Source organism: Macaca mulatta, chromosome 8, assembly GCF_049350105.2.
Source record: "Macaca mulatta isolate MMU2019108-1 chromosome 8, T2T-MMU8v2.0, whole genome shotgun sequence".
Taxonomy (NCBI): domain Eukaryota; kingdom Metazoa; phylum Chordata; class Mammalia; order Primates; family Cercopithecidae; genus Macaca; species Macaca mulatta.
Genome location: NC_133413.1, coordinates 148,092,453 through 148,119,118, shown reverse-complemented (window position 1 = coordinate 148,119,118; position 26,666 = coordinate 148,092,453). Strand labels below are relative to the sequence as shown.

The 26,666-nt window shown below is 38.2% G+C and overlaps 1 long non-coding RNA gene across 1 annotated transcript; it reads left to right on the top strand.

Annotated features, from left to right (window-relative positions):
• The first annotated feature begins 476 nt into the window (after positions 1–476).
• On the top strand, positions 477–26,438 carry LOC144330561 (uncharacterized). The gene is made up of 3 exons (XR_013396859.1): positions 477–590; positions 17,760–17,807; positions 26,267–26,438. It is a non-coding gene; the product is annotated as an uncharacterized LOC144330561 (long non-coding RNA).
• Positions 26,439–26,666: the final 228 nt, after the last annotated feature.

Genomic DNA, 26,666 nt, shown 5'->3' with positions numbered 1-26,666 from the left:
TATAAACAACCTGTAACAAGCACTCGGGGTCCCAGGGCCAACTTAGAGCTTGGGACCCTAGCGCGCTAGTAATAAATAACTCTCTGCTGTGAATCTCGTGTCGGTGATCCTTCGTGGCGACCCCTGCCCAGGAGGGAATTGACAGTTCGGTTCCAACAGTTTGAAGCATCCACTCTCACAGAGCCAGGATAATCAGGAAGGTTGATTGCAAGTTGACAGAACATGATGCAGACATTGTTAGCACAATAAATAAGTTTTGTTGTTGACATGGTTTGACTGTGTCCTCATTCATATCTCATCTTGAATTGTACTTCCCATAATTCCCACAAGTGGTGGGAGGGACCCCGTGGGAGGTAATTGAATCATGGGGGCGGGTCTTGCCCATGCTGTTCTCCTGAACCTGAGTAAGTCTCACGAGATCTGATTGTTTTATAAAAGGGAGTTCCCCTGCACACGCGCTGTTGCCTGCTGCCCTGCGAGACGCTAAGTTTCCTTTTCTTCTGCGTTCCGCCATGATTGTGAGGCCTCCCCAGCCACGTGGAACTCTGAGTCAATTAAACCTTTTTCTTCTATAAATTACCCAGTCTCAGGTATGTCTTTATTAGCAGCATGAAAACAGACTAATATAGTTATGTTAGACCGTTAGGTTGGTGCCCTGTGTTATTTTGTAACAGCCTAGCCTCTCTTGACTGATGCAAGCCCTCTGCCAGGACTGGAGAATGTTAGCCTCCAGACATCTAGGACTTCAGAAATAAGCACTGACCTCTTACTGATGTTAGAAGAAGTTGTTTCTATTGTCCTTGATAGGAACTAGCAGAATAACAGATGCCTGGTATGTGAGCAGGAAGAAAGAGTGCATACACCTGGTTTGAGTTGACTAAAATACATTGAGCACTGAGGAAACACCCGGGGGATTCCCAGAGCTTGTCTGCTTTTCACAAAGTGGGTTGTTGTCAAGCAGGATTATGCTGTTTAGAAATTATTCTCATACAATCGAACATTTGATGTGGCAGGATCCTTGAGGAATTTAATCTTTTCACCAGCAGGAGGAATAGTGACTCTTAAGCAAGACAATGGCTTCAAAGAAAGGAATGCTCCAGTGAGAACGCTTTAGGGAGATAATTACCATGTGACTATATATAGATTTGAATACTGTTGTTTAACTCACGTTTTTAGAACACATTTTAGCATTTATTTATTTATTAAAAATATATTTGCCTGAGTTGTGCCTGCATCTGTAACACTTAGCAGCCTGAAGATTTTGCCCTGAATTTCTCTTTATGTTCCTAAATTGTTGAAAACTTCCTTATGCAAAAACTATGATAACCTTTTAAGGCCTTTCCTTTAAAGGTTAACAGAGCCCTAAACACAAGGCTTCCCTTTTCTTTCTCCTAGACCTTATTCTAATCTCTTTCTTGTAAGGGCATATCATTTTTTGTTTGTGGTCTTGTCTATTAGTGAATTTTGCATGCTGTGTTGGAAAGTAAATAAAACCTACCTTTCAAAGCGAGCACATGATCACTCCAGCCAAATAAGTACCTTGCATTCCTGGGGATTAAGCTTTCTCTGAAGTTCATGTTTCTCTTCTGGAGATCAAGACTAAATAGGGAACTTAAAAGTTCTGTTGGTCATCCCTTTATGAACCTAGATTAAAAACTAGCCTTAGGAGATCCTTCCCTCACCCCTTTCCCAGCATATTTTTAGCTCTTTAGATGCCATCCTGGTTCAGTCATCCCCAAGCTAAAATTTTGCTAGTTGAATGTTCCTTCTTTCCCTCCCCTATTCCTTCGTCCTTTCCTTCCTCCCTCCCTCCCTCCTTCCCTCCTTCTCTCTCTCCCTCCGTTCCTTCCTTTCTTCCCTCCTTTCTTCCTTCCTTCCTTTGTCTTCCACAAATATGTTTCTGTCATTGTGTGCCTGTCACTGTCATAGATAAAAATTTGGCATTGAAAAAGTTGGATTAATTGTCCCCATAGTTCATATATTCATAATTCACATAGTGAGGGAACCAGACATAAGTCCATGCAGATACTAAATCAGAGTAAAGTAGGTTGGTCAAGGAAGGTTCATTTAGAGGAAATAACATTGATCAAGCTGGATCCTGAAAGTTGAGAAAGGAGGGGCCATGGAAAGATCTAAGGAAAATCATATTTATCTTCTTGGAGAGACCAGAATATGCTTCCCCAAAATATGAAGTGTTGATGAGCTGAAGACAATTAAGAAGAAGATACAAAAAAGCTCTCTGCCCTCCCTCTACTTGCCTAAAAGCAGAAGTTAGATTTACAAAGACAAAAGAGATCCACTCTTCTCTGTCAGGGGAAACAAAGGTAACTACTGAAGACAACTTTGAACCCTCATAGACCTGGCAGTGGGACCAGAGGAATCTACATTAACAAACTTCACTAACCAGCCTTTATCTGCCAGTTATCTGCCTTCTCGCAATTTGTTGCCCCTGGAGACTCAAAGTTCTTTTCCCTTATCTTGTCACTTATCTAAAAATATACTGTTCTTTGTTAATGATGCCATATAAACTGGAATTCAAAGTTACCTTTTTGAGGACTTCTCATTCTCTGGGTGTCCTCCATGTATATGTGAAATGTACATGTTAGTGAACTTTTGTTCGATTTTCTCTTGTTAACCTGTCTTTTGTAACGGGGATCCTTCCAACTAAAACTTTCTATAGATTATTCTTCTCCAACACTTCTTTTACAGAAGAAGAAAGAAAATGAGAAGGTAGAAGCACTCTTATTGTCATCTTCTGAAAGAGATCTATCTTCTCTTACTAATCCCAAGTCTATGAGAAAAGAAAAAAGGGGGAGCAAAAACTAGGGCCTGTCCTTGACATGGGGAAAGGGCTTCTGGTTCTGAGGCTGTCATAGAGAAGGAGGACAGTGGATGGGACACTTCTGCTCACCAACAATGATTCCTTCTTGGGAGGTAGCTTTGTGGTTTGGCCACGTGAACATCCAGTGGCAAGGCAGCCACTTTTAATTGTAGCATTTAGCTGGAAACAGACTAACCCATATGGGAAAGGCCTGGTTCATTTCATATGATTTTAGTGATACTCAATGTAATTTGTGAAAAAAAAAGTATAAAATTGGTTATTTGGTGTTATCTCCATTCTATTTTAGTAGATTTTCTTTTTTTTTTTCCTTTATGGAAAGTATTTCAGAGCCACAGCTGCATTATTTGCATAACACATGCAAAGAAACCCTGAAAAACAACAACAAAAAGCCTTAAAAGAATTTTTATAGGGATTCATTTTCCTTATAAAAAGTGTTTAATAGGAGTTGTCAAAACAAGTTAGACTAGAGTGGGAAAAAAATGAAAATGCATCCATGTGTCTTTGAGTACAGGAAAATAGCACACTATTCTATCAAGATGAAAGTCGCAGTACCTTAGAAAGGACTTCAGATACAGGGAACTTAGGTAAACATGAGATGAAATGAAAAGGAAGAAAGTCCCTCTTTCAGTATCCAGTGTTGAAATGTACCATACAGCTAAAAAAGAAAGTTTAATATTAGAACTACTACTAATAAAAATAATAGTAATAATAATCATAGAGCATGATTAATGGGCTAAGGGGTATATTCATATTTTAATATAATTCAACATATATTTGATCGGTACATGCTAAGTACTAGATTCTTCCTTACATACAGAGACTATTGCAGTGAACAAGAATATTCGTTTTCAACCTCATACGGTTTATGGTCTTAATGGACATTCACATAAAGACAGTGGGCTAAGTTTCAAGAAGAAACAATAAAAAAGAAAAATTGAAGTGGGGTGAATGTTACATAAGGGGACTTAACATCAAATGTGAATAATCAGATTAAGGTGTCCCTGACCAAAGAACCAAAGAACATTACATTTTGACCGCAAGTATGAATGGAAGTGTGTGGTGTGGAAAGTTTTGGGAGTGAGGGGAAGTAGAGGAACTCAAGCCTAGTAATTTAAAATTATGGGACTCAGGGGCTAGATCCTGCCAGGACAAACACACCTAATAGAGTATTTTTCAAACTTTATTCTAAAGGCAGAGAAGTCATAAACAAAGTAATGATGTGGCATGGTGAGGTTTATATTTTAAAAAGATCCATCTGGCTCCAGAGTAATTTGCCCATGACGAGGGACACTGATATTGTGTGGGAAAGAAGAATGAAGTACAATTTATACATCTCAAGGCAGTTAACTCAGGAAAGACCAAAGCAGAAGGAATGGCAATTCTGCAACATGGTTCAGGCTTGAAAGGAGACTGGCAGTCTTATAAGTGAACCTAAAAGGCGGTGCATGATTTCATGGAATTTACCCAGGTGGGTGTCATAACTTGTAGGACTTCAATGTATTTTTTGTTTGTTTGTTTATTTTTATAGTCATTAACCAAGGGTTTTATTTCAGTATCATGTGAGTACCAATTGTACATCTTTAGGAATCCTTTTTATTGTTATGAACCTTTCCTGCCTGCCACAGTGGTTGTGGAGTCTAAGCATTTTAAGACGTGGAGTGTCAATTAACAGATATATATTGTTTTCGATGACTAAGAGCCTATATACTGCAGGTTTAATAGTCATTTAGAGAAACTGGCAGTTACTAATATCTAGTTAAGTGGACTCTGACAGATTCTATGGGACAGCTATTTTTCAAATCCTTTGCTTGTTCCTTGATTGAACTTACCTGTCAATACCATAGGGATATATTTGATCATCATATGCCTTTTACAAACCAGCAATCTATGGAAGAGTGGGGAGGAGTGTCCTGCCTATGTTTCTGCAGAAGGAGAAAGATCTCAATTTCCTTGATCATCTAGACCATGCCAGAAAAGGATTTCCTTATAGAAAATCTTAAAAGTACATATAATTATCTATATTTTACAATGAAGGAAATCAGGATTCAGAAAGTTTAAGTAACTTATCCATAGTTTTACATATAATAAGCTGGAAAGCATAATTACAAAACCAAGTCATTGGACTCTAAGTTTTCATTATGTTTATTAAAAATGTAAACCTGTTTCCATGTATTAGTTTTTACTTATATTCAGATTTAATTCTGCTATATTTAAGCAAAAAATATAACAATAATAGCTAGTACTTATATATCATTTACTAAGCCCCAAACACACACACACACACACACACACACACACACACACACAATATAGTTTTAAATTATGTTTTAGAGCATATTTTAGAATTTATTATATATGTATGCACATGTATGCATACATAAATATGTATGTAATTTAGTCTTCACAGTGGGCCGAAGGGTTACACATTTTCACAACCATTTGAATATGAGGAAGTTGAGTTGGAGTGAAGTTAATTGGTTTGCACAAAGTTACACCGCTAGAAAGAGAAGAGTTGGGAGTAGTGGAACCCAACTGGAACCTCTGCTCTCAGCCGCTTTGCTGCACTGGAGCCTCTGCTCTTAGCTGCTATGCCACACTGCTCTCTGTGTTGGAGTGTTCTATCAAGGGTGGGGTGTGTTCTATCCAGGGAATGTAAGAGTCAACTCAATCCACCATACATGAGAGATGCCAAGTGGAAACAAGTCAGGCCTATGGGCTCACCCTCTTCCCATCACCAAAACCACAGGTCGTAGAGATTTAGCTGCACTCAAGGTAGCTCTCTCACAGAATAAGTCAGAATCCAGCAAACTACTCGGACCTAGTCTATTTCTTTCATCCAATTTCAGAAAAGTAGAAATGCAGTACAAAGCCTGTTTTTTTTTTTAAAAAAAATTTGTTTGTTTTAGAGTCATCTCTATTTGATTTGGGATTATATCCTGGCTTTGCCACTTACAGCCATGTAACTTTGAACAAATTACTTTCTGTTTCTCATATTCCACATGACTACAATGGGAATTATTTTATTCTCTAATGAATTTAGCGAATTAGGTGAGTCCATATTCATTAAGCACTGACAAGGGTACCTAGTATTAAACAAATGGTACCTGGTATTAAACAAAGATTCATGGCAAATATCAAACAAATGCTATATATGTGTTTTATTTTATCTCATCAGAGACTGGACTGCAAACTTACCTTCTGTGTACCTAGACTCTTATCAAATGCCATTTCCCACTTTCCTTAAATCACGGGTGAGGAGCTTATCCTGGGAAAGGTCCTGTGACTTGAGCAGATCAAAAGGCCATTAAGGGTCCATGCTAGGATATCAGTGCAGGTTCTTAGGGAAATATCTGGTATCCTTTTACATGTTAATAATGGTATCTCAGGCCTCTTTAATATACTGTCACAGGAGCATGTAGAAAAACTGCATTTTATCACAAGCAGCATGGCTGGTGAATATTCCACTAAATAGCAGCTTCTGCACAGTCAATAGCCAAGTTTCTCAATCCAGTTGATTAACTCTCACTTTGAAATCATTTGCCACACCCACATTAGCACATGTTTCAATTTCCCTTATAACCACAATGAGTGGCTTCTGAGGCTTGTCTGTGACACTCATAGCAGGTGGTCCTCAGTTATGGTTTTTCTAAGTCTGAAAGAAAGGATTATGATCTATAAAGGGTGTTCTATCCAGGCAAGGTAAGATAGTCAACTGAATCCACCATACATGAGAGATGCCAGCTGGGGTCTTAGATGGCAACAAGCCAACATGTCTCTGCCAAATGTCAGTGCGTGACAGTGGACAAGTCACTCTACCCTCTGTACTTTCGTTTTCTCATCTATGAAAGGAGGACATATGCCCTTTTTCCCTCACAGGGTCTTATGGGGGATCCGATAACCTGTGCGATGCATTAAACAAAGATATTTTAGTCTATGTTCACTTTCAACTTTGTTTCAGGAACTGCCTATGGCAGTGGAGAGATAATTAAAACAGAAACATGATTCATGCTCTTAAGAAGTGCACAAATTAGTTGGCGATTCTCATTAACCTTACCCTGGTTTCTCCTCAAAGATTCATGGCAAATATCATCTTCTGCATTTTGCCTTCAGGTTTATTTAAAGAAAAGTAAGGTTTTATTTCTGACCCCGAATACTAAAAAGCACATCCTGATACTTTTCACATTTTATTTGTTTGTTTGTTTGTTTGTTTGTTTATTTATTTATTTATTTATTTTGAGGAGTCTCGCTCTGTTCGCCCAGGCTGGAGTGCAGTGGTGCGATCTCGGTTCGGTGCAACCTCTGCCTCCCAAGTTCAAGCAGTTCTCTTGCCTCAGCCTCCCGAGTAGCTGGGACTATAGGTGCACACCACTACGGCCAGCTATTTTTTGTAATTTCAGTAGAGACAGGGTTTCACCATATTGGTCTGGCTGGTCTCAAACTCCTGACCTTGGGTGATCCACCCACCTCAGCCTCTCAAACTGCTGGGATTACAGGCATGAGCCACTGTGCCCGGCCTAATATTTTTTAAAAAAAATTCACATGGATTCACTTTGTTTTTTAATATAAGCAAGATAATTAACTGGCCATTTCTACGCAATCATCCCTACTGAACCGAGACAGAGAAACTTTGTTGTTGTTTGTCCCTGTTGTTGCTGTTGTTGCTTTGCCTAACCATTACAGAAGGGATAGAAAGGCAAGATGCTTGTCCACCCATGAGAGATTGGTAGAGCGGTGGGACAGACAGACCACACTGCACAGTGGGAGGGTCAGATGGTGCACTCTTGGGTTAGGACAAGCAGACATGAAGGACATGCACACTGCACAGCAGGAAGGTCAAATGGTGCACGCTTGGGTTAGGACAAGCAGACATTAAGGAGAAGCCCACTGCACAGTGGGAGGGTCAGATGGTGCCCTCTTGGGTCAGGACCAAAAGACACTAAGGGCAATCACACTGACATACACCAAGTAGAGAGGAGGAGAGAGATCGGGCAGAAGAAGCCGCATTGCGGCACATGATGGGGTTCCTTCTGTATGTGGATTTGTGTGTGTGTGAAAAATGAAGAGGACACTGGCTGCATCTTCAGGTCTGTTGGTGGTGTGATCTGATACAGCACATGGAATAATAAGGGAACAACCTGAGGGAAGAGAAACAGTAAGACTATAAAAGATGAGGCATTGTTATCATCCCTGTGTGGGACTGCAGAGTGTAGCTATTTGAAATGAAGAGCAACAAACATTTAAGTAGAGTGCATTTCAAATTGCTTTAGTCTTGAAAGTCAACATTTCTTTGGTAAGTAGTCAGAGGAAAGGTTTGGAGCATTTCGTTATTGGAATATAACTAAGTCCTATTGCTTTATATTTAGATAAGGCAAGTGGGACCCAGCAAAGTCAAGTGACTTCCTCCGGGGGCAGGTGGCTGGTCAATTCCACAGTCATGGCAAGAAATGAGGTTCCTGTTTTCCCAGTCCAGAGTTCTCTTACTGTGAAAATATTTTCTTAATCTTTAGTATGCATAGTTCACTAGGGTGCCAAAAGCAATATCTAATTTCCCTAAATATAATTTACTTAGGACTTTGTCAGATAAAAGTGATGACAGAGAATGAGGAGCCTCAATATGAGGAATTAGGAGACCCAAATACCTGAAATCCAAAACACATCAAGTTATAAGCCCTTGCCTGCCAATTCATTCAGAGGCGGGTACTGGTTACAGATAATTTTTATCCCTTTTTTGCCATCTGTGTGATCTCTCAGAGAAATGCTCTGCGGAGCTCACCAGCTGGTTTTTCACGTGGGATGTGCCCAACTCGGGTGGTATGGTTCAACAGAAAAAAATACCTAAATGAAGCAGGAAGCAAGCAACAACCTGTCCATCTTTTAACTGAGAACCTCATGATCAGGGGCTGCTGTTTGTAAGATTCTCATCAATAACTGATTTCCGTGCTCAGCATTCTCCCACCACACAAGCTGACCTGAAATAGTTAAATAAACTGACTTAACTGATGGGAATATTTCGTTTACATCCGTTACTGGTATCATGGCTGGTTTTCTTAATATATTAGAGAAATTGCCCATACTACTCCTGTCACAGGTGAAAAATCTGCATAGACATGCATCATTCATGAATCTCAAGTTCCAAAGAGAGAATTGCAAAGTCTTGTTATTGCTCAAATGCCAATTTTACAGCGACTTCTCAGATATAAATGAAGAGTCTGAAAAAGACATCTGTCAGAAGAGGCTTTTACACTTACTCCATATCCAAGGCTGCTTGCCATTGGCTGAGGTGACTGATGCTTCTTGATTATATCAATGGCCCTGTCCCTCACCCTTCCCAGGATTTCAGTAGAGGAGGTGCATTTTTGATTACATAGACCTCATATGAGGCAGCTTGAATTTATGATAAAAGTTGATGGGAAGGGAAATTCATTAACAGAACATGACCAAATTATAGGTATAAAAAAAGAGAATTCATAGCTACATATTTTCCAGATATTGAATAAGTCATATTTTAACTTTGACCTGTTGCTTACAATGTTGTTGCTGTCCAGAATGTTTTTCTCTTACTCCTCTCTGTAAAATTTAAATATGACCCATTTCAAAATTCCTTTCTCATCTTATTTGCATTGTCCACAATAAATGTGAAATACAAAAAACATTCTTATTATAAAATAGTTAGATTATATAGAAATATATGCAGCCCTTCATTAAACACTGAAAAACTCTTAGCTATGTATACTTCAAGGATTTTCCAATGCATTTACATAATACAAGCTTCAAATAATGTCTCTTGTATACATTTTGTTGGGAAATTTATTATTTTCTTTGCTTTCTCCTTTTTTTTTTTATTTGAGCAAACTTTTTATTTAAGAAGAATGTAGATTTGCAGAAAAGTTGTAAAGATAGCATGGAAAGTTCCCACATACCCCACACTGTTTCCCCAGTTGCTAACATCTCACATGGTACATTTGGCACAACTAATGAACCAATATCAATGCATTATTATTAACTACAATTTGTATTTCACTCAGATTTCTTCAGTTTTCTCTAATATTCTTTTTCTGTTCCAGTTTGATGTGAGACTGCCTGACTTCTAATGCTAGAATTCTTAGATTACTAGCTATGTATGTCTGTGTGTTTCATTTTTCTCATCAGTAAATTGAGGTATTAATATAAAAGTATCAACTGTATGACTGTTATGAAGGTCACATGAATGCATGGTACTATGTATTAAAACAGTTTCTGACATTAATTAAAAGCTGAGTATAAATATGGTATTTGACAAGTATATTTTTCCCAGTAAGTTTATAATCTTGAAGGACAAGTCTTTATTGTTTTTCACACAAAAACTAAAGCACATACAATATACAATGACAGCTTTGTTCATTATGGGCTGAAGACGAAAGTTCGCTAAATTGACTTTATGAGAGTAACAATCTATTAGAATTGTACAACGTCTAGAATTTTGGGTGAAATCTCTGGAAATTTTCTATTCATTTTATGCTTTAAATAAGAATGGACAAATTATGTTAAAGACAACATTTTGTTTTTGCGTGGTTTTGTTTTCATTGGTGGTGTTTTGTCAACAAACATTTATTGTGTGCCTCCTATGGTAGAGGAACATGAGATGCAAAGGAAAAAGACATATAGCCTCCTTTATTGAAAAGCTTATAATTATGATGGAAAACATACCTAAAGGACCAGGATTAGCGGAGTTATTTGCAAAGCCATGAAAGGGGAAAGTCTGTAGGGGAAAGCCCAGTCTCATTGCAGTGGGTGGGAAAAACTTCACCATGTTGAACCCTTTCACGTGAGCAATGTCTTCCTTCGACCATGGTAGCTGCCAGGCCAATGAGGCATTTTGTAAAGGTGAACCCTTAAACAGACATGGCCTCTGACCTCATGAGACTGACAGATACTCCAGGAGGTGCTGATGGCTCCTTGTTGAGTGAGAGGAGGTAAGGGAGTTGATTCTACGGTAAATACAAAGAAGCTATAAAACACCCTGGAAGATTAGCCTACTCCTAAAATGTCCATCTCATCTACCAGGAGAAGATGCTACCAGAATCAGGAGATTGGTGTTCTCAATCTCAACACTAATCCTAGTACAATAGCCTGTTGTAGTTTTATTTGGTATTTGAGGTCTATTTTCATCATCCATGGCTAAGGCGCTCTCAGGGCCAATAGGCAGATCAATCGCTATTCATTGAAAATCTTCCAGGTCCCAATTCCTATTTTGCTTCCTGTCATGGCTAGCTGTGCTGTACCATGTAGAAACCTCAAAGATCGGTTTAATCTTGTACTTCCCAAAAATCTACTCTAAGTTAGATTCTTGCCACCTGAGGGTCACACTGAAGTTACTGGTGAAGGTTATTGTCATTTGGGCCTTTGTCATTTGACATTCGTCCAGCATGCCAACTCCCTTTCTTCTTTAATTGACCGCCATACTTTGTGAGTTTTAGCACAAGGCGCAAACCACCTCTAACTGTGCAAGAAGTCATATTTCTGCTTTCTTGGGCTCCTGGGATCCTATGATAAAGCTTAGCCAATCATTTGGATGTAAGTTGGACTTTGTCTCAGAACCTGGAAACTCTGCATAATCCTTTCTGGCAAAAAAAGAGCAGCTACTTCCCATGGGCACAGAGGTGGTGGACTGAGCTGCTCTGTCCTTGCTCAGGTTTGGTGACAGCAGCACTGTCTATTACCAGGATAATCAGCGATGCTATCTTTGTGAAATGAGCTCATTGGCATTGTTTCTGGTGATTAAGTTCCACACCTAACTATCTGGCCTTCTCGGAGCTTCTCTGAACTACCCAATAACTTCTAATAAATTATTTTCTGTTTTAATTAGCTAGATTAGGTCTCAGTTGCTTTCACCTAAGACTACTGATAAATAATAGTTTTTAAATCACTTTTTATTTTAAAATATTTCCACCTATAGACAATTTAATAATACAACAAATATTCCCCCAAAATTTATCTATATCAGTCAATTTTAACATTTTACTGTATTTGCCTTTTGATTTGAAAACAAAACTTTCTGATGTCACGACATTCATTCCTGAATATTTCAGAGCTCATCTCTGGAACGCAAGGATATTGCATAATCACTCATATACATAAGAAATTTTACATTGACACAGTAATACTGCCTAGAAGATAATTCATATTCAAATGTTCCTAACTGTTCAAATTTGTTATTTATATTTTTTATTTCAAAATTCAAACAACTATCCTGTATGGTAGCTGGTTATCATATAACTTTAATCTTCTTTAAAATAGTTTTCAAATAGTGTTCTCATCTTTTTTGGTCTTTCATTATATTACTATTTTTAAAAAGTCTAGGACATCTGTCTTCTAGAACTACCCATCTTCTAAATTTTATCTAATTTTTTCTTATAATTATATTCAGTTAAATATTTTTGTCAATAATACAACAGAGATAATGTTAGATCCTTCTCAGTGCATCATGCCCGGAGACTCACGACATCAGTTGGTTTCATTTTCACAATAGTGAAAGAAGCAGAGCAATGGTTGCCTAGATAGGGGCTGGTAACAGGTGGGAGAGGGGAATTTTAATTATGAAAGGGGTTGATTATACAGGAGAAAGCTTTGGGGGTGACAGATACGTTCATTATACTGATGGAGATTGTAGTCACACAGGTGCATGAATATAATAAAACTTACCAAATTGCAAAACTCAAATATGTGTAATTTGTTGTAAAGCAATTATATAATAATATCATTTGTAAAAGTGAGTAATAAAAGTAAAATTTGTTGATCAAAATATTTGATTAAGTATTAAACAAAATATAAAAGTCCTATCCTGTAAGACTTCTCATAGATTACCTATATAAAATAAGTGTTTTGATGCTCCATGTCTTTCCTAAATCTAGTAGAGAACTGAACCTTTGTTCCTTAAGAACTCATCATCTTTTTTCTGAACTCATGTTTCGTATTACATAATTTGGCAAGGGTGAACATATGTCAGCCTTTGGACATATGTACTGAACAAAATTTTCAAAGTACAGTGCTGTAACCAGGGGGTGAAACAAGAACACACTTAATCCCTGTTTTGAAAACCTCAGTTTAGAAAATACCATTAATATAAAAATTAGTAAATAAAAGAAAATTGATCATGCTATAGTCGCTGTGGACTTTGTAGACTTTTTGTCTCTGTAGAGCATTTCTCTTAGGAAGTGAATAAGTCGTCTACTATAATATAACAATCCATCTCAAAATTTAGTGGCTTAAAGCACCAATGGCTACTTAGCTTGCCTATAAATCCATCTGCAATTTAGGTGAGGTGTGATGGGGGAAACTTGTCTCTCCCCCACACAGCATCAGCCTGGACGCTTAACTGGAGGGTGAAGGATCCACTTTCAAGATGATGACCTCACAAGGCTGAGCAAGTTGGTGCTGGTTATTTGCCCAGAAGCCCAGCTGAGAATGTGGCTTGTGTATTGTTTCTTTTCCATGTTAGCTCCTCTAAAGACATCTGGAGATTTCTCACAACATGGTGGCTAGTGTTTTAGGAGTCAGTTACTCTCCCATCTTCTCTGGCACCCTCTGCCCAAAGAAAAATACCCAGGGAGAAGCGCACAGCGTATTTTGACCTAGAGTTGGATGTCTTTCATACTGTTTTGGCCAAGTCAGTCATGAGAGTCTGTCTAGGTTTAAAAGGAGAAGATATAGACTTCTGGAATCTGGAGACTTGGAAATGAAAAGTTTGTGAAAAGACACTTACTACAGAAGCTTCTTTACAACAGGGTTTAGCTAAGATTTAATTAGTACTTCAAAACTTAGCACTATTAAATCACTGTTTTCTTACAGTTCTTACATTAAGTCTTCATGATTGTTTACAGTCAATACATTGTTCAAAACTTAAATAGTTTCAATTTTATACATTTCTCTTCTAATGAAAACAGGAAGCATAAAGCTTTCCACTTTTTGTTTTCCATGGGAATCTCAAACTTTAATATGAATGTGAACAGTTAACACACACACAGACAAAACAGAAAACTGTTAAGCAAAATACACAGTGTTTTGAAATTGAAAGTTTAATTTTGAAGGAAGCTATTGTAGTACATTAAGAATTAATTTAATTTATCAGTCTGGGAGACAGAGCTAGACTCTGTCTCAAAAAAAAATTAATTTATTATGGAGTTGAATTTAAATTTAATTGAGCACAATTTGTTTTCAGTTTTATTTTGTGAATCTTATGTCTTTTATGTATATTTTATTTATATTGATTATATTAATTATATCTTAATATAAGTATGTGTGTATATACACATAGAGCCTTTATTAATATAACATATTATAGGATATTGTGTGTATATAAAATATATAAAATATATGTATTGTGTGTGTATTTGAGAGAGAAAGAGAAAGAAAGATTTTTTTATGGTATCATATTACATACAACAGATGAACAAAATAAAGAATATAGTGTGGTAGGAAAAAAATAGAAAAAATATGTTTGGAGTTGGATATAACTTACTAAAATCTATTCCTACACCTTGGACAGGTTAATATTCCCAAGCATCACTTATTTTTTCCATTAGCAAAATTAAAATAATGCAATCTGCCAAACTGAATGATTATAAGAAAGAATTGAAAAAATATTTTAAATTTTTGTGCATAGTAGATGCTCAATTAATTTTAAAATTATTTTTCTTATTATACTGATTTATCAAGAGTTTTCTACTGGTGTTTATACTTCTGACTTATTTGAATTTAATAGTTTGTTCTTGTGTTTTCTTTCAGAGATCTTAAGTATCTGTAACCATATTCATCTATGGAATGATCACACTACAGATGCAAAGGCTCTGGCATGTGGTAGTTAATAAATATTTCAAAAATTAAGTTACTGATATTGATTTTTTTCATATCTAAGTAGCTCATACATATTAATAAATACTGGCAGAAATTTTCTTTCCTACAGCAGAAGTCTGTGAGCTTTAATTCTACCTAGAGTATGCAGATGAAGAAACTGAGACTAAGAAAGGTTGAATCATTCCCAAGAACATACAACTAGTAAGAGAGAGAAAATCTAATTTTAATCTAATAAAAAATCCAATTTTTATTTCAGTGTTTGCATGCTATCTCATATTTAGGGTTAATTGCAAAGTAAATAAATGCTGTAGAGAATTAACCTCCAAAATTAAGCAGCTGCACTTGATAAATTCAGCACTAGTTATTTCAGAAAGTTAGGAGTAGTAGAGATTGAGAGATTTGCAGAAGGGGAAACCGTCGTCATTAATGAGTTAATCTCAAAAGACAGTGTAGGTCATATTCACTATCTCCTGGAATAAGCCAGGAACCTCTGAAGGGCATAGCTTGGGAAGGAAGAATGGCAAAAAAAGCTTGGTTTGATATGGTCAGAAAACTCATAAATGTTTCATAAGGACTTTACAGAAGAAGAAGATAAAACCTCTCCAAATGACCTCTTTTGATTTTCTCATAATGGGGAGATTACAAATCCAGATGAAACATCAGGCCAGAATGAAGACCTGCCTTTTGAAAACCTGAAAATGCCTTGTCAAAATCCATTTTCTCGTATCTGATCCTGCATGTTTCTGCTATTCTCTGCACTTGAAGAGAAAGAAGGTTATCAGATTGTCACAGCAAGGGCAGCTGTGGAGTCACCCGGAGAGGAAAATCCACCCCACTCCACTCTAACGGTCTGGCTGGCAGAACTGATTCTCTGTTCATTGAAAATGGCACAATTGAGGTGGGCCAGATTCTTTTACAGGCTGTGGGTAGTTGCTTTTTAGTCTGATGCCTACCAGGTCTGTGGCTATGGCAGGTCAACGAGATAACCAATACCGAATTTCCCCTTGGACAAATGCTGTGAATGTTGTACAAGTTAAATAAATGAGTATGTGTTGAAATTTTTTACACACTGTACAACATTATGCAATATATTTCTTATAAATACATATTTTCTTATTTATTTCATTAATAATGTTTATTGTAGAATGATAGAAAATAGAAATAAGCAAAAAGATAACAAAATTATCATTTACTCAAGAAGCAGACATAATCTGGCATCTGTTGTGACGGAACACCTTCCCAGTATACAATGCAATGGGGGACAACCAATATTCCTCTCCAAAATTCTTTTCTTTAGCAATTTCAGTTCTCTTAATTACATCAAGATGAACAACAACTTCTTATAACCTATAGCTAGAACTATAATAAGAGTGTTATATCAGCATATAATAATTCCATATATAAATACAGGTAAATCATATATATCTCTCATATATATTTGTATTTTTTATTTTATTAGGCATAGGTTCACATATGTGCATATGCATTTACAAAATCATATACAGCTACACACACAGACACTCACACACACATTTTTTACTGTGGATGGTGGCTCGTGTGCTTACTCTCCCTTCTGTACTCATAACTGTCTTAACCACCATTCTGTGTTGCTTGAGACCTCACTAAGTAGGCACAGAAACTTTGCTAAGTAGTGAATAGGCTTTAATGGCCCGGCATGCCAATTCTTCCAGGGGCAGAATTCATTGTGTCTGATTATTGCCACGAACCACGGATTGTTTCATGTTACATTACGGTCCTGCTGGGATTCTGCTAGCTACAACAGCTTCTGTCTTCTCTCTATCTAATAAATCTCACTCTACCTTGAGGTCAAGTCTGACTCCTAGCTCCCCCATGAAGCATCTCTGAATTTTTTGGCCATAGTGAGTCTCTCATTTTTTTGGACACTTAGGACCACAAACATTTTATATGTAATCCTAAATATATTTCTGATAAATATATCACTTGCATATGGACTTCCCATTTAATGCACGTATGTCTTACCTTCCTGGCTGTGTTCATCTTTAAAGGCAAGGAGTATAAAGTTATATCTTTATATCATCGTAGGAATAGTACTGGGCATTACTCAATAAAAAGTTTCAGTATATCAAGATACTCAAGAGTGTGTGCTTGGAATAAATGAAAGATATGTGTTTGCATTTCACCAACTGCATAATAGTCTGGAATAAACTTCAAAGATTCTATACTTTTTAATTATTAAATTTTTTGACTGATTTATTTGTCTGTCTTCAACTTTATGTTAAAGAGTCTATAATGGCAAATATCGCATCTTATTAATATTGACAACTTCATGCATGCATGCCTATGTGACAGTTAAACATAATTATTTGCTGAAGTTATAAATAATGTTATAATCTGCCTTCTCTCATATTAGCTCTTATATTGACTGTCTCATATTGACTCTTGTTCTCAAGATAAGGCTAATTCTTTTTATACACAACAGTCTTTAAAATATCTGATGAGAGCTCTTGTGTCTCCCCTGTGCCTTGTCTTTCCCAAGCAAAATATCCTTAGGTCTATCATCTGGCTCTGTTTCTATGTCATTTAGTAGCTGCTTGATTTCCTCTGGAGATGGTCCAGATGTCCAGTGGCAAGCAGAACTGAGCACAGTTATTTAAGCAATTATTTACTCATTCTTCTTTTCTCTAATACCTTCCTATGTGATAGGGCGATGAATAAAATTTACTCACTGTCTTTAAAGACAATGTTTTGACATTCATATTTTGGTGACTTTGACTGTAATGGTGAGATTAAAACAAAAAGAAATCATTACCACGTCAATCTCCGGGAAAGACAAGGAACTGCTTTACCCTCCCCATTCTCTCTTTCTTCCAAGGTTAAGGAGCAGAAATTCTGTTACTCCTAAAGATTATAGTGAAGTAGCTGACATGCCCAGTTGGTTCATACTCCGTAATATATTTCAGAAGTAAAACTATGTGTGTGTGTATATATATATGTGTGTGTGTGTGTGTGTGTGTGTGTAAAAATGTTGCTTTATCATGTGGCTCTCTGTCATGGTAATCACTTACTTCTGAACGAATTTGATTTTTTTTTTTTTTTTCTGTAGGACAACTGCAGCCAGATGGACCTGAGACTCTCTCTGGTTTGGAAAGAGGTAATTTTTGCCTTATTCCTGAAAGCACCACGAAGAAAATAGGTAGAATGTAGACAAGGAGGCTTGGGAAATAGGTTTCACAGTCTTCATTCACTAGGGGGCTAAAGTGTGACTCCATCGAGCTCAGCAGCGTAGAAGTGCTTACTAAAGCTGAAGCCAAAACCCTAACATGTAATACGGCAGGGTATATTAAATTTACCTTCTGTCTGCAAAATCCTGGGGATTGGATTGAAGAAAACAGCTGATAGGGAATGCTGATGTCCTCACATAAGAGCCTTAACCAAACAAGACAGATGACATTACAGTTTCCACAATAGGAAAGGGGTAGATGATGCTATAATTAATTAACACTTCTAAGGAGGTTGTAAGACTATTTAAAACCTTGTCCACTAAAAGGAACCAAAATAGAAGGTAGATAATTCCACTTCAGATAGATCATCTAAGAGAGAACACTGAAATTTAACATAAAGTCGAAGGCAATACCCAAGGCAAATAAGGGGAAGGAAGAGAGGCTGCCTGCTCTTCTGGGATTGGCTGGAAGCCTCAAGAGACTCCCTAATACAAGGAAAAAGTGAGTGAGAGACCCCAGTGGTCCACATTCTCACCATGGACAGCTGCAATTCTAGCAACAGGAGCTCTCTTTGACCCTCACTGGCCCTAAAATAACTAAATTAAGTGTGAGTATTTCCCAAATATTGGGAAGCTCCCTAACAGGGAATTTCCAAACAATTGTGTGAGGGGACTACTCCAAGAGACAGGATTTGCGGGCCCCACACACTCCCTGAGACATAAGCAGCCGCAGCAAAGCTCCATTTTAAAGCCCCACCCCAACAGATGTGTAATTTCCTGGAGCCCACTGACTCTGAGGTTGAGGCACAAGAGAAGCATGGACTCTTACCTTCAGGGCCGAGATATGAATGATCATGTGCTACAACTTTCAGAGCTAAGACATTTCCAAGGCACAAGCTACTATATCAGGCACAAAGTGTGCCACCTACCAAAGCTGAGGCGTGAGTGGTGTGTGCATCCTCTGCTGGCCAGTACCTCTGCTCTTTACAGTTGCAGGACAGCAGTATGGCCACTGAAGCCCCCAACCCAAGAATTCTACAGGTAGCCTGGGGATTATCCTGCCCTTGCTGGCAGTTGCACATCATCAGCGGGCCCGAGGACAAGACCTTCTGGCCTGCCTTTATCCCTAACCCCCAGACCAAAGCACACAGTCCAGGAACCGAGGGATCACACAGTCCTGTCCACCAGTGTTGGCTTCTAAACACTCTACCAAGTGACCTGATGTTGGGCCTGACCACCCAGCCGCTACCATCTCAGCTGGCACCTATCTGCTTATGCCACATGTGGAACTAGAGACTGGTCCATGCAGTCCATCACAGCCATTGCCAACACCAGTGCATACCACTTAAGAACCAGAAGGTCATCTTGCCACTGCCATTGCCAGCTTCTCAGAGCCTGAGAACTCATCTACCCACCATGCTCACTGATGCTACTACCAGCATCTAAGTAAGTCACCTGGAGGGTCAAGAATCATCCTGACTGTACCTACTAAGACAGGTGCCAGCATACACCACCCTAAGGCCTAAAGATAGGCATGTTCAGCTCACTACAGCCACCACTAGAGATCAAAGTCTGGTCTACCTGGCATGTTAACCTCCACTCAACTTTACCACAACTTCTACTAGTAACTGTATCCTAAGCCACTAAGGAAATAGCAAATACCACAAATGTCTACAGGTGAAGAAATCATACAGAGACTACGCTCTTGCACACACTCAGAATCAAAGCCAAATCGCCCTGCCCAAAATCATAATAGATACATCCTCAGGAAAATGTCCTCCCCCACAAAAACAAATTCTAAAAACTTGAAGAAGTAACTGTTATACCAGATGTGCAGATATCAACTAAGGAAACAAGAAACATGGAAAAGCCAGGAAATATGACACCTCCAAAGGAACACAATATTTCTCCAGCAACAGATTTTAATAGAAATAATTACAAAATTCTAGAAAAATGATTCAAATGTTTGATTCTAAATAAGCTCAGAGAAATACAACAGAATTCTGAAAAACACAACAAATAGAAAAAATAATTCCAAATGTGAATGAAAAAAATCACCAAAGTGATAGCTATCATAAGAAAAGAACCAAACTGAATTTATAGAACAAAAGAATTCATTGAATAAACTACAAAATGCATTCTAAAGATTCAACAATACACTAGACTAAAGAGAAGAAAGAATCTGAGAACTTCAAGACAGGTCTTTTTAAATAAACCAGCCAGATAATAATATAGAGAAAAAGTATTTTTAAAAAATGAACAAAGCAGGTGTGACATATGGGACACCATAGAGTGAATAATTATTCAATTGATTGGGGTCTCAGAGGCCAAAGGAATAATGAAAGAATAAAAAAATTAATGAAATGATAAATGAAAACTTCCCAAGTCTAGCAAGAAATTTAAATATTAAAGGATCCTCTGATACTAGCAATGAGATATAATGCAAAAAGGTTTTCTATATGGTGCATTATATTCAAAGTGTCTAAACTCACAAACAGAGAATTCTAAAGCCAGCAAGATAAAAATGTTTTGTCACCTATAAAGAAACCTCCATCAAACTTAGTATCAAACTGATACTAAGTAGAGGAGAAAGCCCATGCAGGCACTATCTTGAGCAGACTTTTGCTGTAGGGAACAGACACCCATTCCTGTTGGAACCTGTGGGAAACCTTATAAAAGATACTTCAAAATTGTCTTAACTTGTTAGTACCAGCTGACGACTGTCTCAGGAGTTTTACTCCCTAGCATGTCCTGACTGCTTGCTTCAGGGTAAGAGAAAGCATGCAGGTAGAACGTTGGAAGTGGTTATATTAGGACACAATCAAAGGTTGTGGAGTGATATTTGCTGAAGGGATTTTTGTTGGCCATTAATAGCAGCTGCCACAATATGTAAATCAATATGTAGAAATGTGAATAGATTTTGCTTTTTGTACAGTATATAGATACATTGTTGGAACTATATCTAAATGAAGTCAAGGTGTTTGTAGTGTTAGTTTGTCTTTGTACCGCTTTTAATCTGACCACAGCTAATTGGATGAGAAGCCCTACTCTCTCATCTGTCTCCAGATCTCTCCCTTTAGACTCTAGTTCTCATTATCCTCTTCGTGATTAGTTTCATGACCAACAGAGACGAGCTATGGAGTTGTCCTGCTGTATCTCTGCAAACAAAGAAGAACTAATTCTCCCTCCAATTTTTTCTCTTCAACTCCACTGTTGTATATCTGTTCAAACACCCAGGAGTTCAATATCTTCTGTCAATTAATTAATGAATTTTACCCAGTAACTTTATTGTAAAGAAAGTCTCACTAGGGGAAAGGGGCTTAAATAAGATCACGTGAAAGACCAGAGGGGACTATTTTTAAAATCCAGTAAGAAATCAAGAAAATAGAAATACAAGTGATCCATCAAGAAATGATACAATTTAAAGCCTTTGGGTTAATTACTGCAACAAAATGTTTTGTGGGTTTAAAAATTGAATTACTATAATTCGGCTCTTGGAGAAAGTCTGTAATGGGCTATATTTACCAAAGGAGCTGAGTCACAACCCAAAAGCGGCAATGAAATCCTACAGTGTCTGTGAAGAATTACCTTCCACAGATGTGCCTGGAGCTCCACTGGGTCACGAACACTATAGAGCTAGCAAGGTAGTTTTATAAGAGAGATACTTTTAATTTCAAGGGTAACTTTTACTTCATTTGAGAAACAACAAACAGTACAATACCAAATAAAATTGGTTCCTTCTTTTATGATTATTTGCCTTTTTACTCCTTGGTTACTCCTCTCAGGAGATTGTATAGTGTTTTACTGGTTGGAAAGGGCTGCAACCATGCCCAGTGTATTAGTATGTTTTTATACTGCTATAAAAAAAAAAAACTACTTGAGACTGGGTAATTTATGAGGGGAAAAAAGGTTTAATTGACTCACAGTTCTGCATGGCTGTGGAGGTGACAGGATACTTACAATCCTGACAGAAGGGGAAGCAAGGACCTTCTTCACATGGCAGCAGGAGAGAGAGACAGAGTGAGGGGGAAAGTGTCCACTTTAAAACCATCAGTTCTTGTCACTATAACAAGAACAGCTAGTGAGAAATCTGCTCCCATGATCCAGACATCTCTCACCAGGCTCCTCCTCCAACTTGTGGGGATTTCAATTCAAGATGAGATTTGGGTAGGGATGCAGAGCCAAACTATACCATTCTGCCCTTGGTCTCTCCCAGATCTCATGCCCTTTTCACATTTCAAAACCAATCAACCCTTCCCAAAAGTCCCTCAAAGTCTTAACTCATTCCAGTATTAACTCAAAAGTCCAATTCCAAAATCTCATCTGAGCCAAGACATCTGAGCTCTTCTGCCCATGAGCCTGTAAAATAAAAAAATGTTAGTTACTCCCAAGATACAGTGGGGATACAGGCATTGGGTAAATGTTCCTGTTCCAAATGGGAGAAATTGGCAAAAACAAAGTGGCCACAGACCCCATGTAAATCCGAAACCCAGTGGGAGAGTCATTAAATCTTAAAGCTCTGAAATAATCTTCTTTGACTATATGTCTCACATCCAAGGCAAGATGATGCAAAAGGTGGACTCCCAAGGCCTTGGGCAGCTATGTCGCCATGGCTTTACAGGGTACAGCCCCCTTTGGCTGCTTTCATGGGCTGTCATTAAGTGTCTGTAGCCTTTCCAGGTGCGTGGTACAAGCTGTCAGTGGATTTACTTTAATGGGATCTGGAGGATGGTGGCTCTTTTCTTGCAGCTCCATTAGGCAGTGCCCCAGTGGGGACTCTGTGTGGGGGCTCCAACCCCATATTTCTCTTCTGCACTGCCATAGTAGAGGTTACCCACAAGGGCTCTATCCCTGTAGCAGACTTCTGCCTGGACATCCAGGCATTTCCATACATTCTCTAAAATCTAGATGGATGCTCCCAAAGCTCAACTCTTGTCTTTTGCACACCTGCAAGCGTAACACCACGTGCTGTTGAAAGGAGCACTGCTTCAGAGGGTGCAAGCCCCATGCCTTGGCAGTGGAAGCCTCCACTAAAGCAATAGCCCAAACTGTTCCTTGGCCCCTGGCTGGAGTTGGAGCCTCTGGGAGGCAGGGTGCCATGTCCCAAAGCTACAGAGAGCAGCAGGGCACTGGGCCCAGCCCATGAAACCATTTTTCCCTCCTAGATCTCTGGGCCTATGATGGGAGAGGCTGCCATGTAGATCTCTGAAATGCTCTGAAGACATTTTCCCCATTGTCTTGGCTATTAACATTCAGTTTCTCTTTACTTATGCAAATTTCTGCAGCAGGCAGCTTGAATTTTTCCCAAGGAAATGGGTTTTTCTTTTCTACCATATGGTCAGGATGTAAATTTTCCAAACTTTTACACTTTGCTTGCCTTTGAAACATAGATTCCAATTTCAGACTATCTTTTTGTGAATGCATATGACTGTATGCTTTTAGAAAAATCCAAGTCACTTCCTGAATGCTGTTCTGCTTAGAAATTTATTTTGCCATGTTCCTTAAATCATCTCTCTCAAGTTTAAAGTTCCAAAGATCTTTACGGCAGGGGCAACATGCCACCACTCTCCTTGCTAAGGCATAGCAAGAGTGACCTTTTCTCCAGTTCCCAATAAGTTCCTCATCTCCATCTGAAATCACCTCAGCCTGGACCCTTCACTGTCCATATCACTATCAGCGTTTTGGTCAAAACCATTAAACAAGTCTATAAAGAGTCCCAAACTTTCCCACATCTTCTTGTCTTCTTCTGAGCCCTCCAAACTGTTTCAACCTCTGGAAATCATTCAGTTCCAAAGTTATTTCCACATTTTCAGGATATCTTTATAGCAGTGTCTCAACTCCTGGTACCAATTTTCTATATTGGTCTGTCTTCACACTATTATACAGAAGCACCTGAAACTGGGTATTTTATGAAGAAAAAAGGTTTTATTGATTCATGGGTCCATATGGCTGGAGAGGTCTCAGGAAACTTGCAATTATGGCAGAAAGCAAAGGGGGAAGCAAGGATTTTCTTCACATGGCAGCAGGAGAGAGGGAGAGAGAGAGAAAGGAGAGAGAGAGAGGTGGGGATGGGGTGGGGTAGTTCCAGACTTTAAAACCATCAGCTCTGGTGAAAATTCACCTGCTATCACAAGAAGAGCAAGGTAGAAATCCACCCCCATGATCCAATCATCTCCCACGAGGCCTCTCCTCCAATACATGGGGATTACAATTTGAGAGGAGATTTGGGTGGAGACACAGAGCCAAATCCTATCACCTAGTAACTCCTGCAGTGCCAGCTATGCTCACAGCTCAAAGCTCCAAAAAGGGAGGATGCTGCATTATGGAGCAAAGTCCTTGACCTGAACAACTACACATGCTTCAGGTGACTTTGTGTGCCTGAGTGTAAGTCACGAGACACCTCTTATTTCTCAGGTCTAAGAGCCTATGAAGAAATGTTGATACTGAGCTTTGGCTATAAACTCAAAGGTCTTTTCAAAGACATGGTCTAATCTTTAGATCTTCTAGTTTAGTGATTTAGCAAATATAAATACCAGCTGCCCCCCAAAATGAAAATGTGTATAAATAAGAATAAATACATATAAATACAAAGTATATATGTATATATGTATACATATAAGTATACATCCTACCATATGGTCAGGATGTAAATCTTCCAAACTTTTACACTTTGCTTGCCTTTTAAACATAAATTCCAATTTCAGACTCTCTTTTTGTGAATGCATATGACCGTATGCTTTTAGAAAAATCCAAGTGCACATACACAATAAATACAAAGCATACACAATAAATACAAAGTATGTACATATACAAATATGTATATGTACATACTTTGTATTTATTGTGTAAAATATATATATTTGTAAAGTGTATATATGTGTGTATATATATAAAGTATATGTATACTTTATATTTGTAAAGTGTATATATGTGTGTATATACACACACACATCCACACACACACACACACACATATGCATACATAGATTTTTTTTAGTGTTAGGATGCTCCATAAAATGTTGGAGACAGTAAAAAATATTGTTTTTCTGAAATTCCCATTTAAATTGTGTCCTTTATTTCATCTGGTAACCATATTCTAGGTCCTGCTTTAGTGCCATCACCCTTATCCCAGTCTTGGGCTTAACACCACTCCAGGTGAAAATAGAACATTGCTATATGACTTCACTGAGAGGGCCTTTTTGAGGATATCGATCCTTTGATCCTCCCATACTTACAGGGTCTACACCCTGTTCTCACCACTATGTTGACCGTATTCCAGAATGTCCTGAAACATTAAAGGACCCTGAGGAACTAGCTGGCACAGCATGCCTCCCTCATCCCTGACTCTTTCTTCATTCATGTGCTCACTCATGTATTGAAAATTGAGTGCATGGAGCCTTCAGCTCCCTCAGGGTCCTTCCCCGCATACATTTGAAGTGCTATTCCAAGGGCTGAGTACATCTTCTTCAATTTTCTTAATAGCAAAAACAGCTGCCCCAGCATAGAATTAATTGTATTACCTTTTTATTTTGTTCTCAAGTACTTCTTAATCTCCTACTCACATTCTTTTGCCAAGGACATTCTCTGAGCTTTGTGTGTGGGCTCTTTCATTATCTTTCCTTCCCTGGTGTCTTTTCATTACTCTCATTGCTTGTGGATTTTGTTCAGGAGAAGTCTCAATTGTAATTATAGTGCTCAGAGTTGTCGTCCTTGCCAGAACAACAAGAAAAAAAGAATCACTTGTCCACTGCCTCCTCAGATGTCAAGGTTTTTCTCATAGGATATTATCTCCAGTTATTATCAGAAATGTTTGCATGTGGGAGAACTTTGCACTTAGGGACTTACATAACAGGCAGCCAGTGAATTCCCCAAATCAAAGTTGGGAGCTGTGGAATTCTCCTCATTTACTATGTGCTTTGAAGCACATAACTTAAAGGATAAATAGAAAGTAAAGTATTCATTCTTCCACATCGACTTTTGATACTTAATCACTCCCTTATGCACACACATTTTAAAATAAGATCAATGTTGGAAAATATGTAGGAAAGATGTCTAAATAATTGACTAATAGTTTTAGCTCACACCATGAGTTCACAGGAGATTGATGAACTGTAGATTTGAAATAGTAGAAAAACATCAAGGTGCAGGACAGGGTTTCACACCCTGAAATTAAAATTTGTATGTCAAAGATGGTCAGATTTTTGACCCAACTCTTCTCTTTACCTTCCAGATACAGAGCTTGACTACATCTCCCAGCCCCACATGCAGTTAGGTAGGGCCCTGTGGTGGGTCATGTGACAGGTATGTCTAGAGGAAGGTGAGCAGTCGGGATGCATTTCCAGGTCTGCCCTATAGTGACCTCTCACATTGATCTCTCTTTTTCTATCCAGAGGTTGAATGGAGACAATTCTGGGAATCTAAAATTGGAGAAGGCACAAGATAGAAGAGACTTAGTCCTTGGTGAAGAAAAGTATCCTAGCAGCAGTTCATGACCTCGAACACCCACACTGGCCTAAATATAAGCATACAGTAAAATTTGATTGAATAAAGGCTTTATATTTTTAAGAGCAGCTAGCTTTCTAGATCAATGCAAGACATCCATCCATCCATCCATCCATCCATCCATCCATCCATCCATTCAGTATGTCAATGAATTGTTCTTCACATATGTGCTCAGTGCCCACCATGTGACAGAGTCTCTGCAAGTTATTCACTTTGGTAAATGTGTACTGTATATATATCCACACATCTGCAATTATGGAGCTTGCAGTTTACTGGGGATGAGGGACA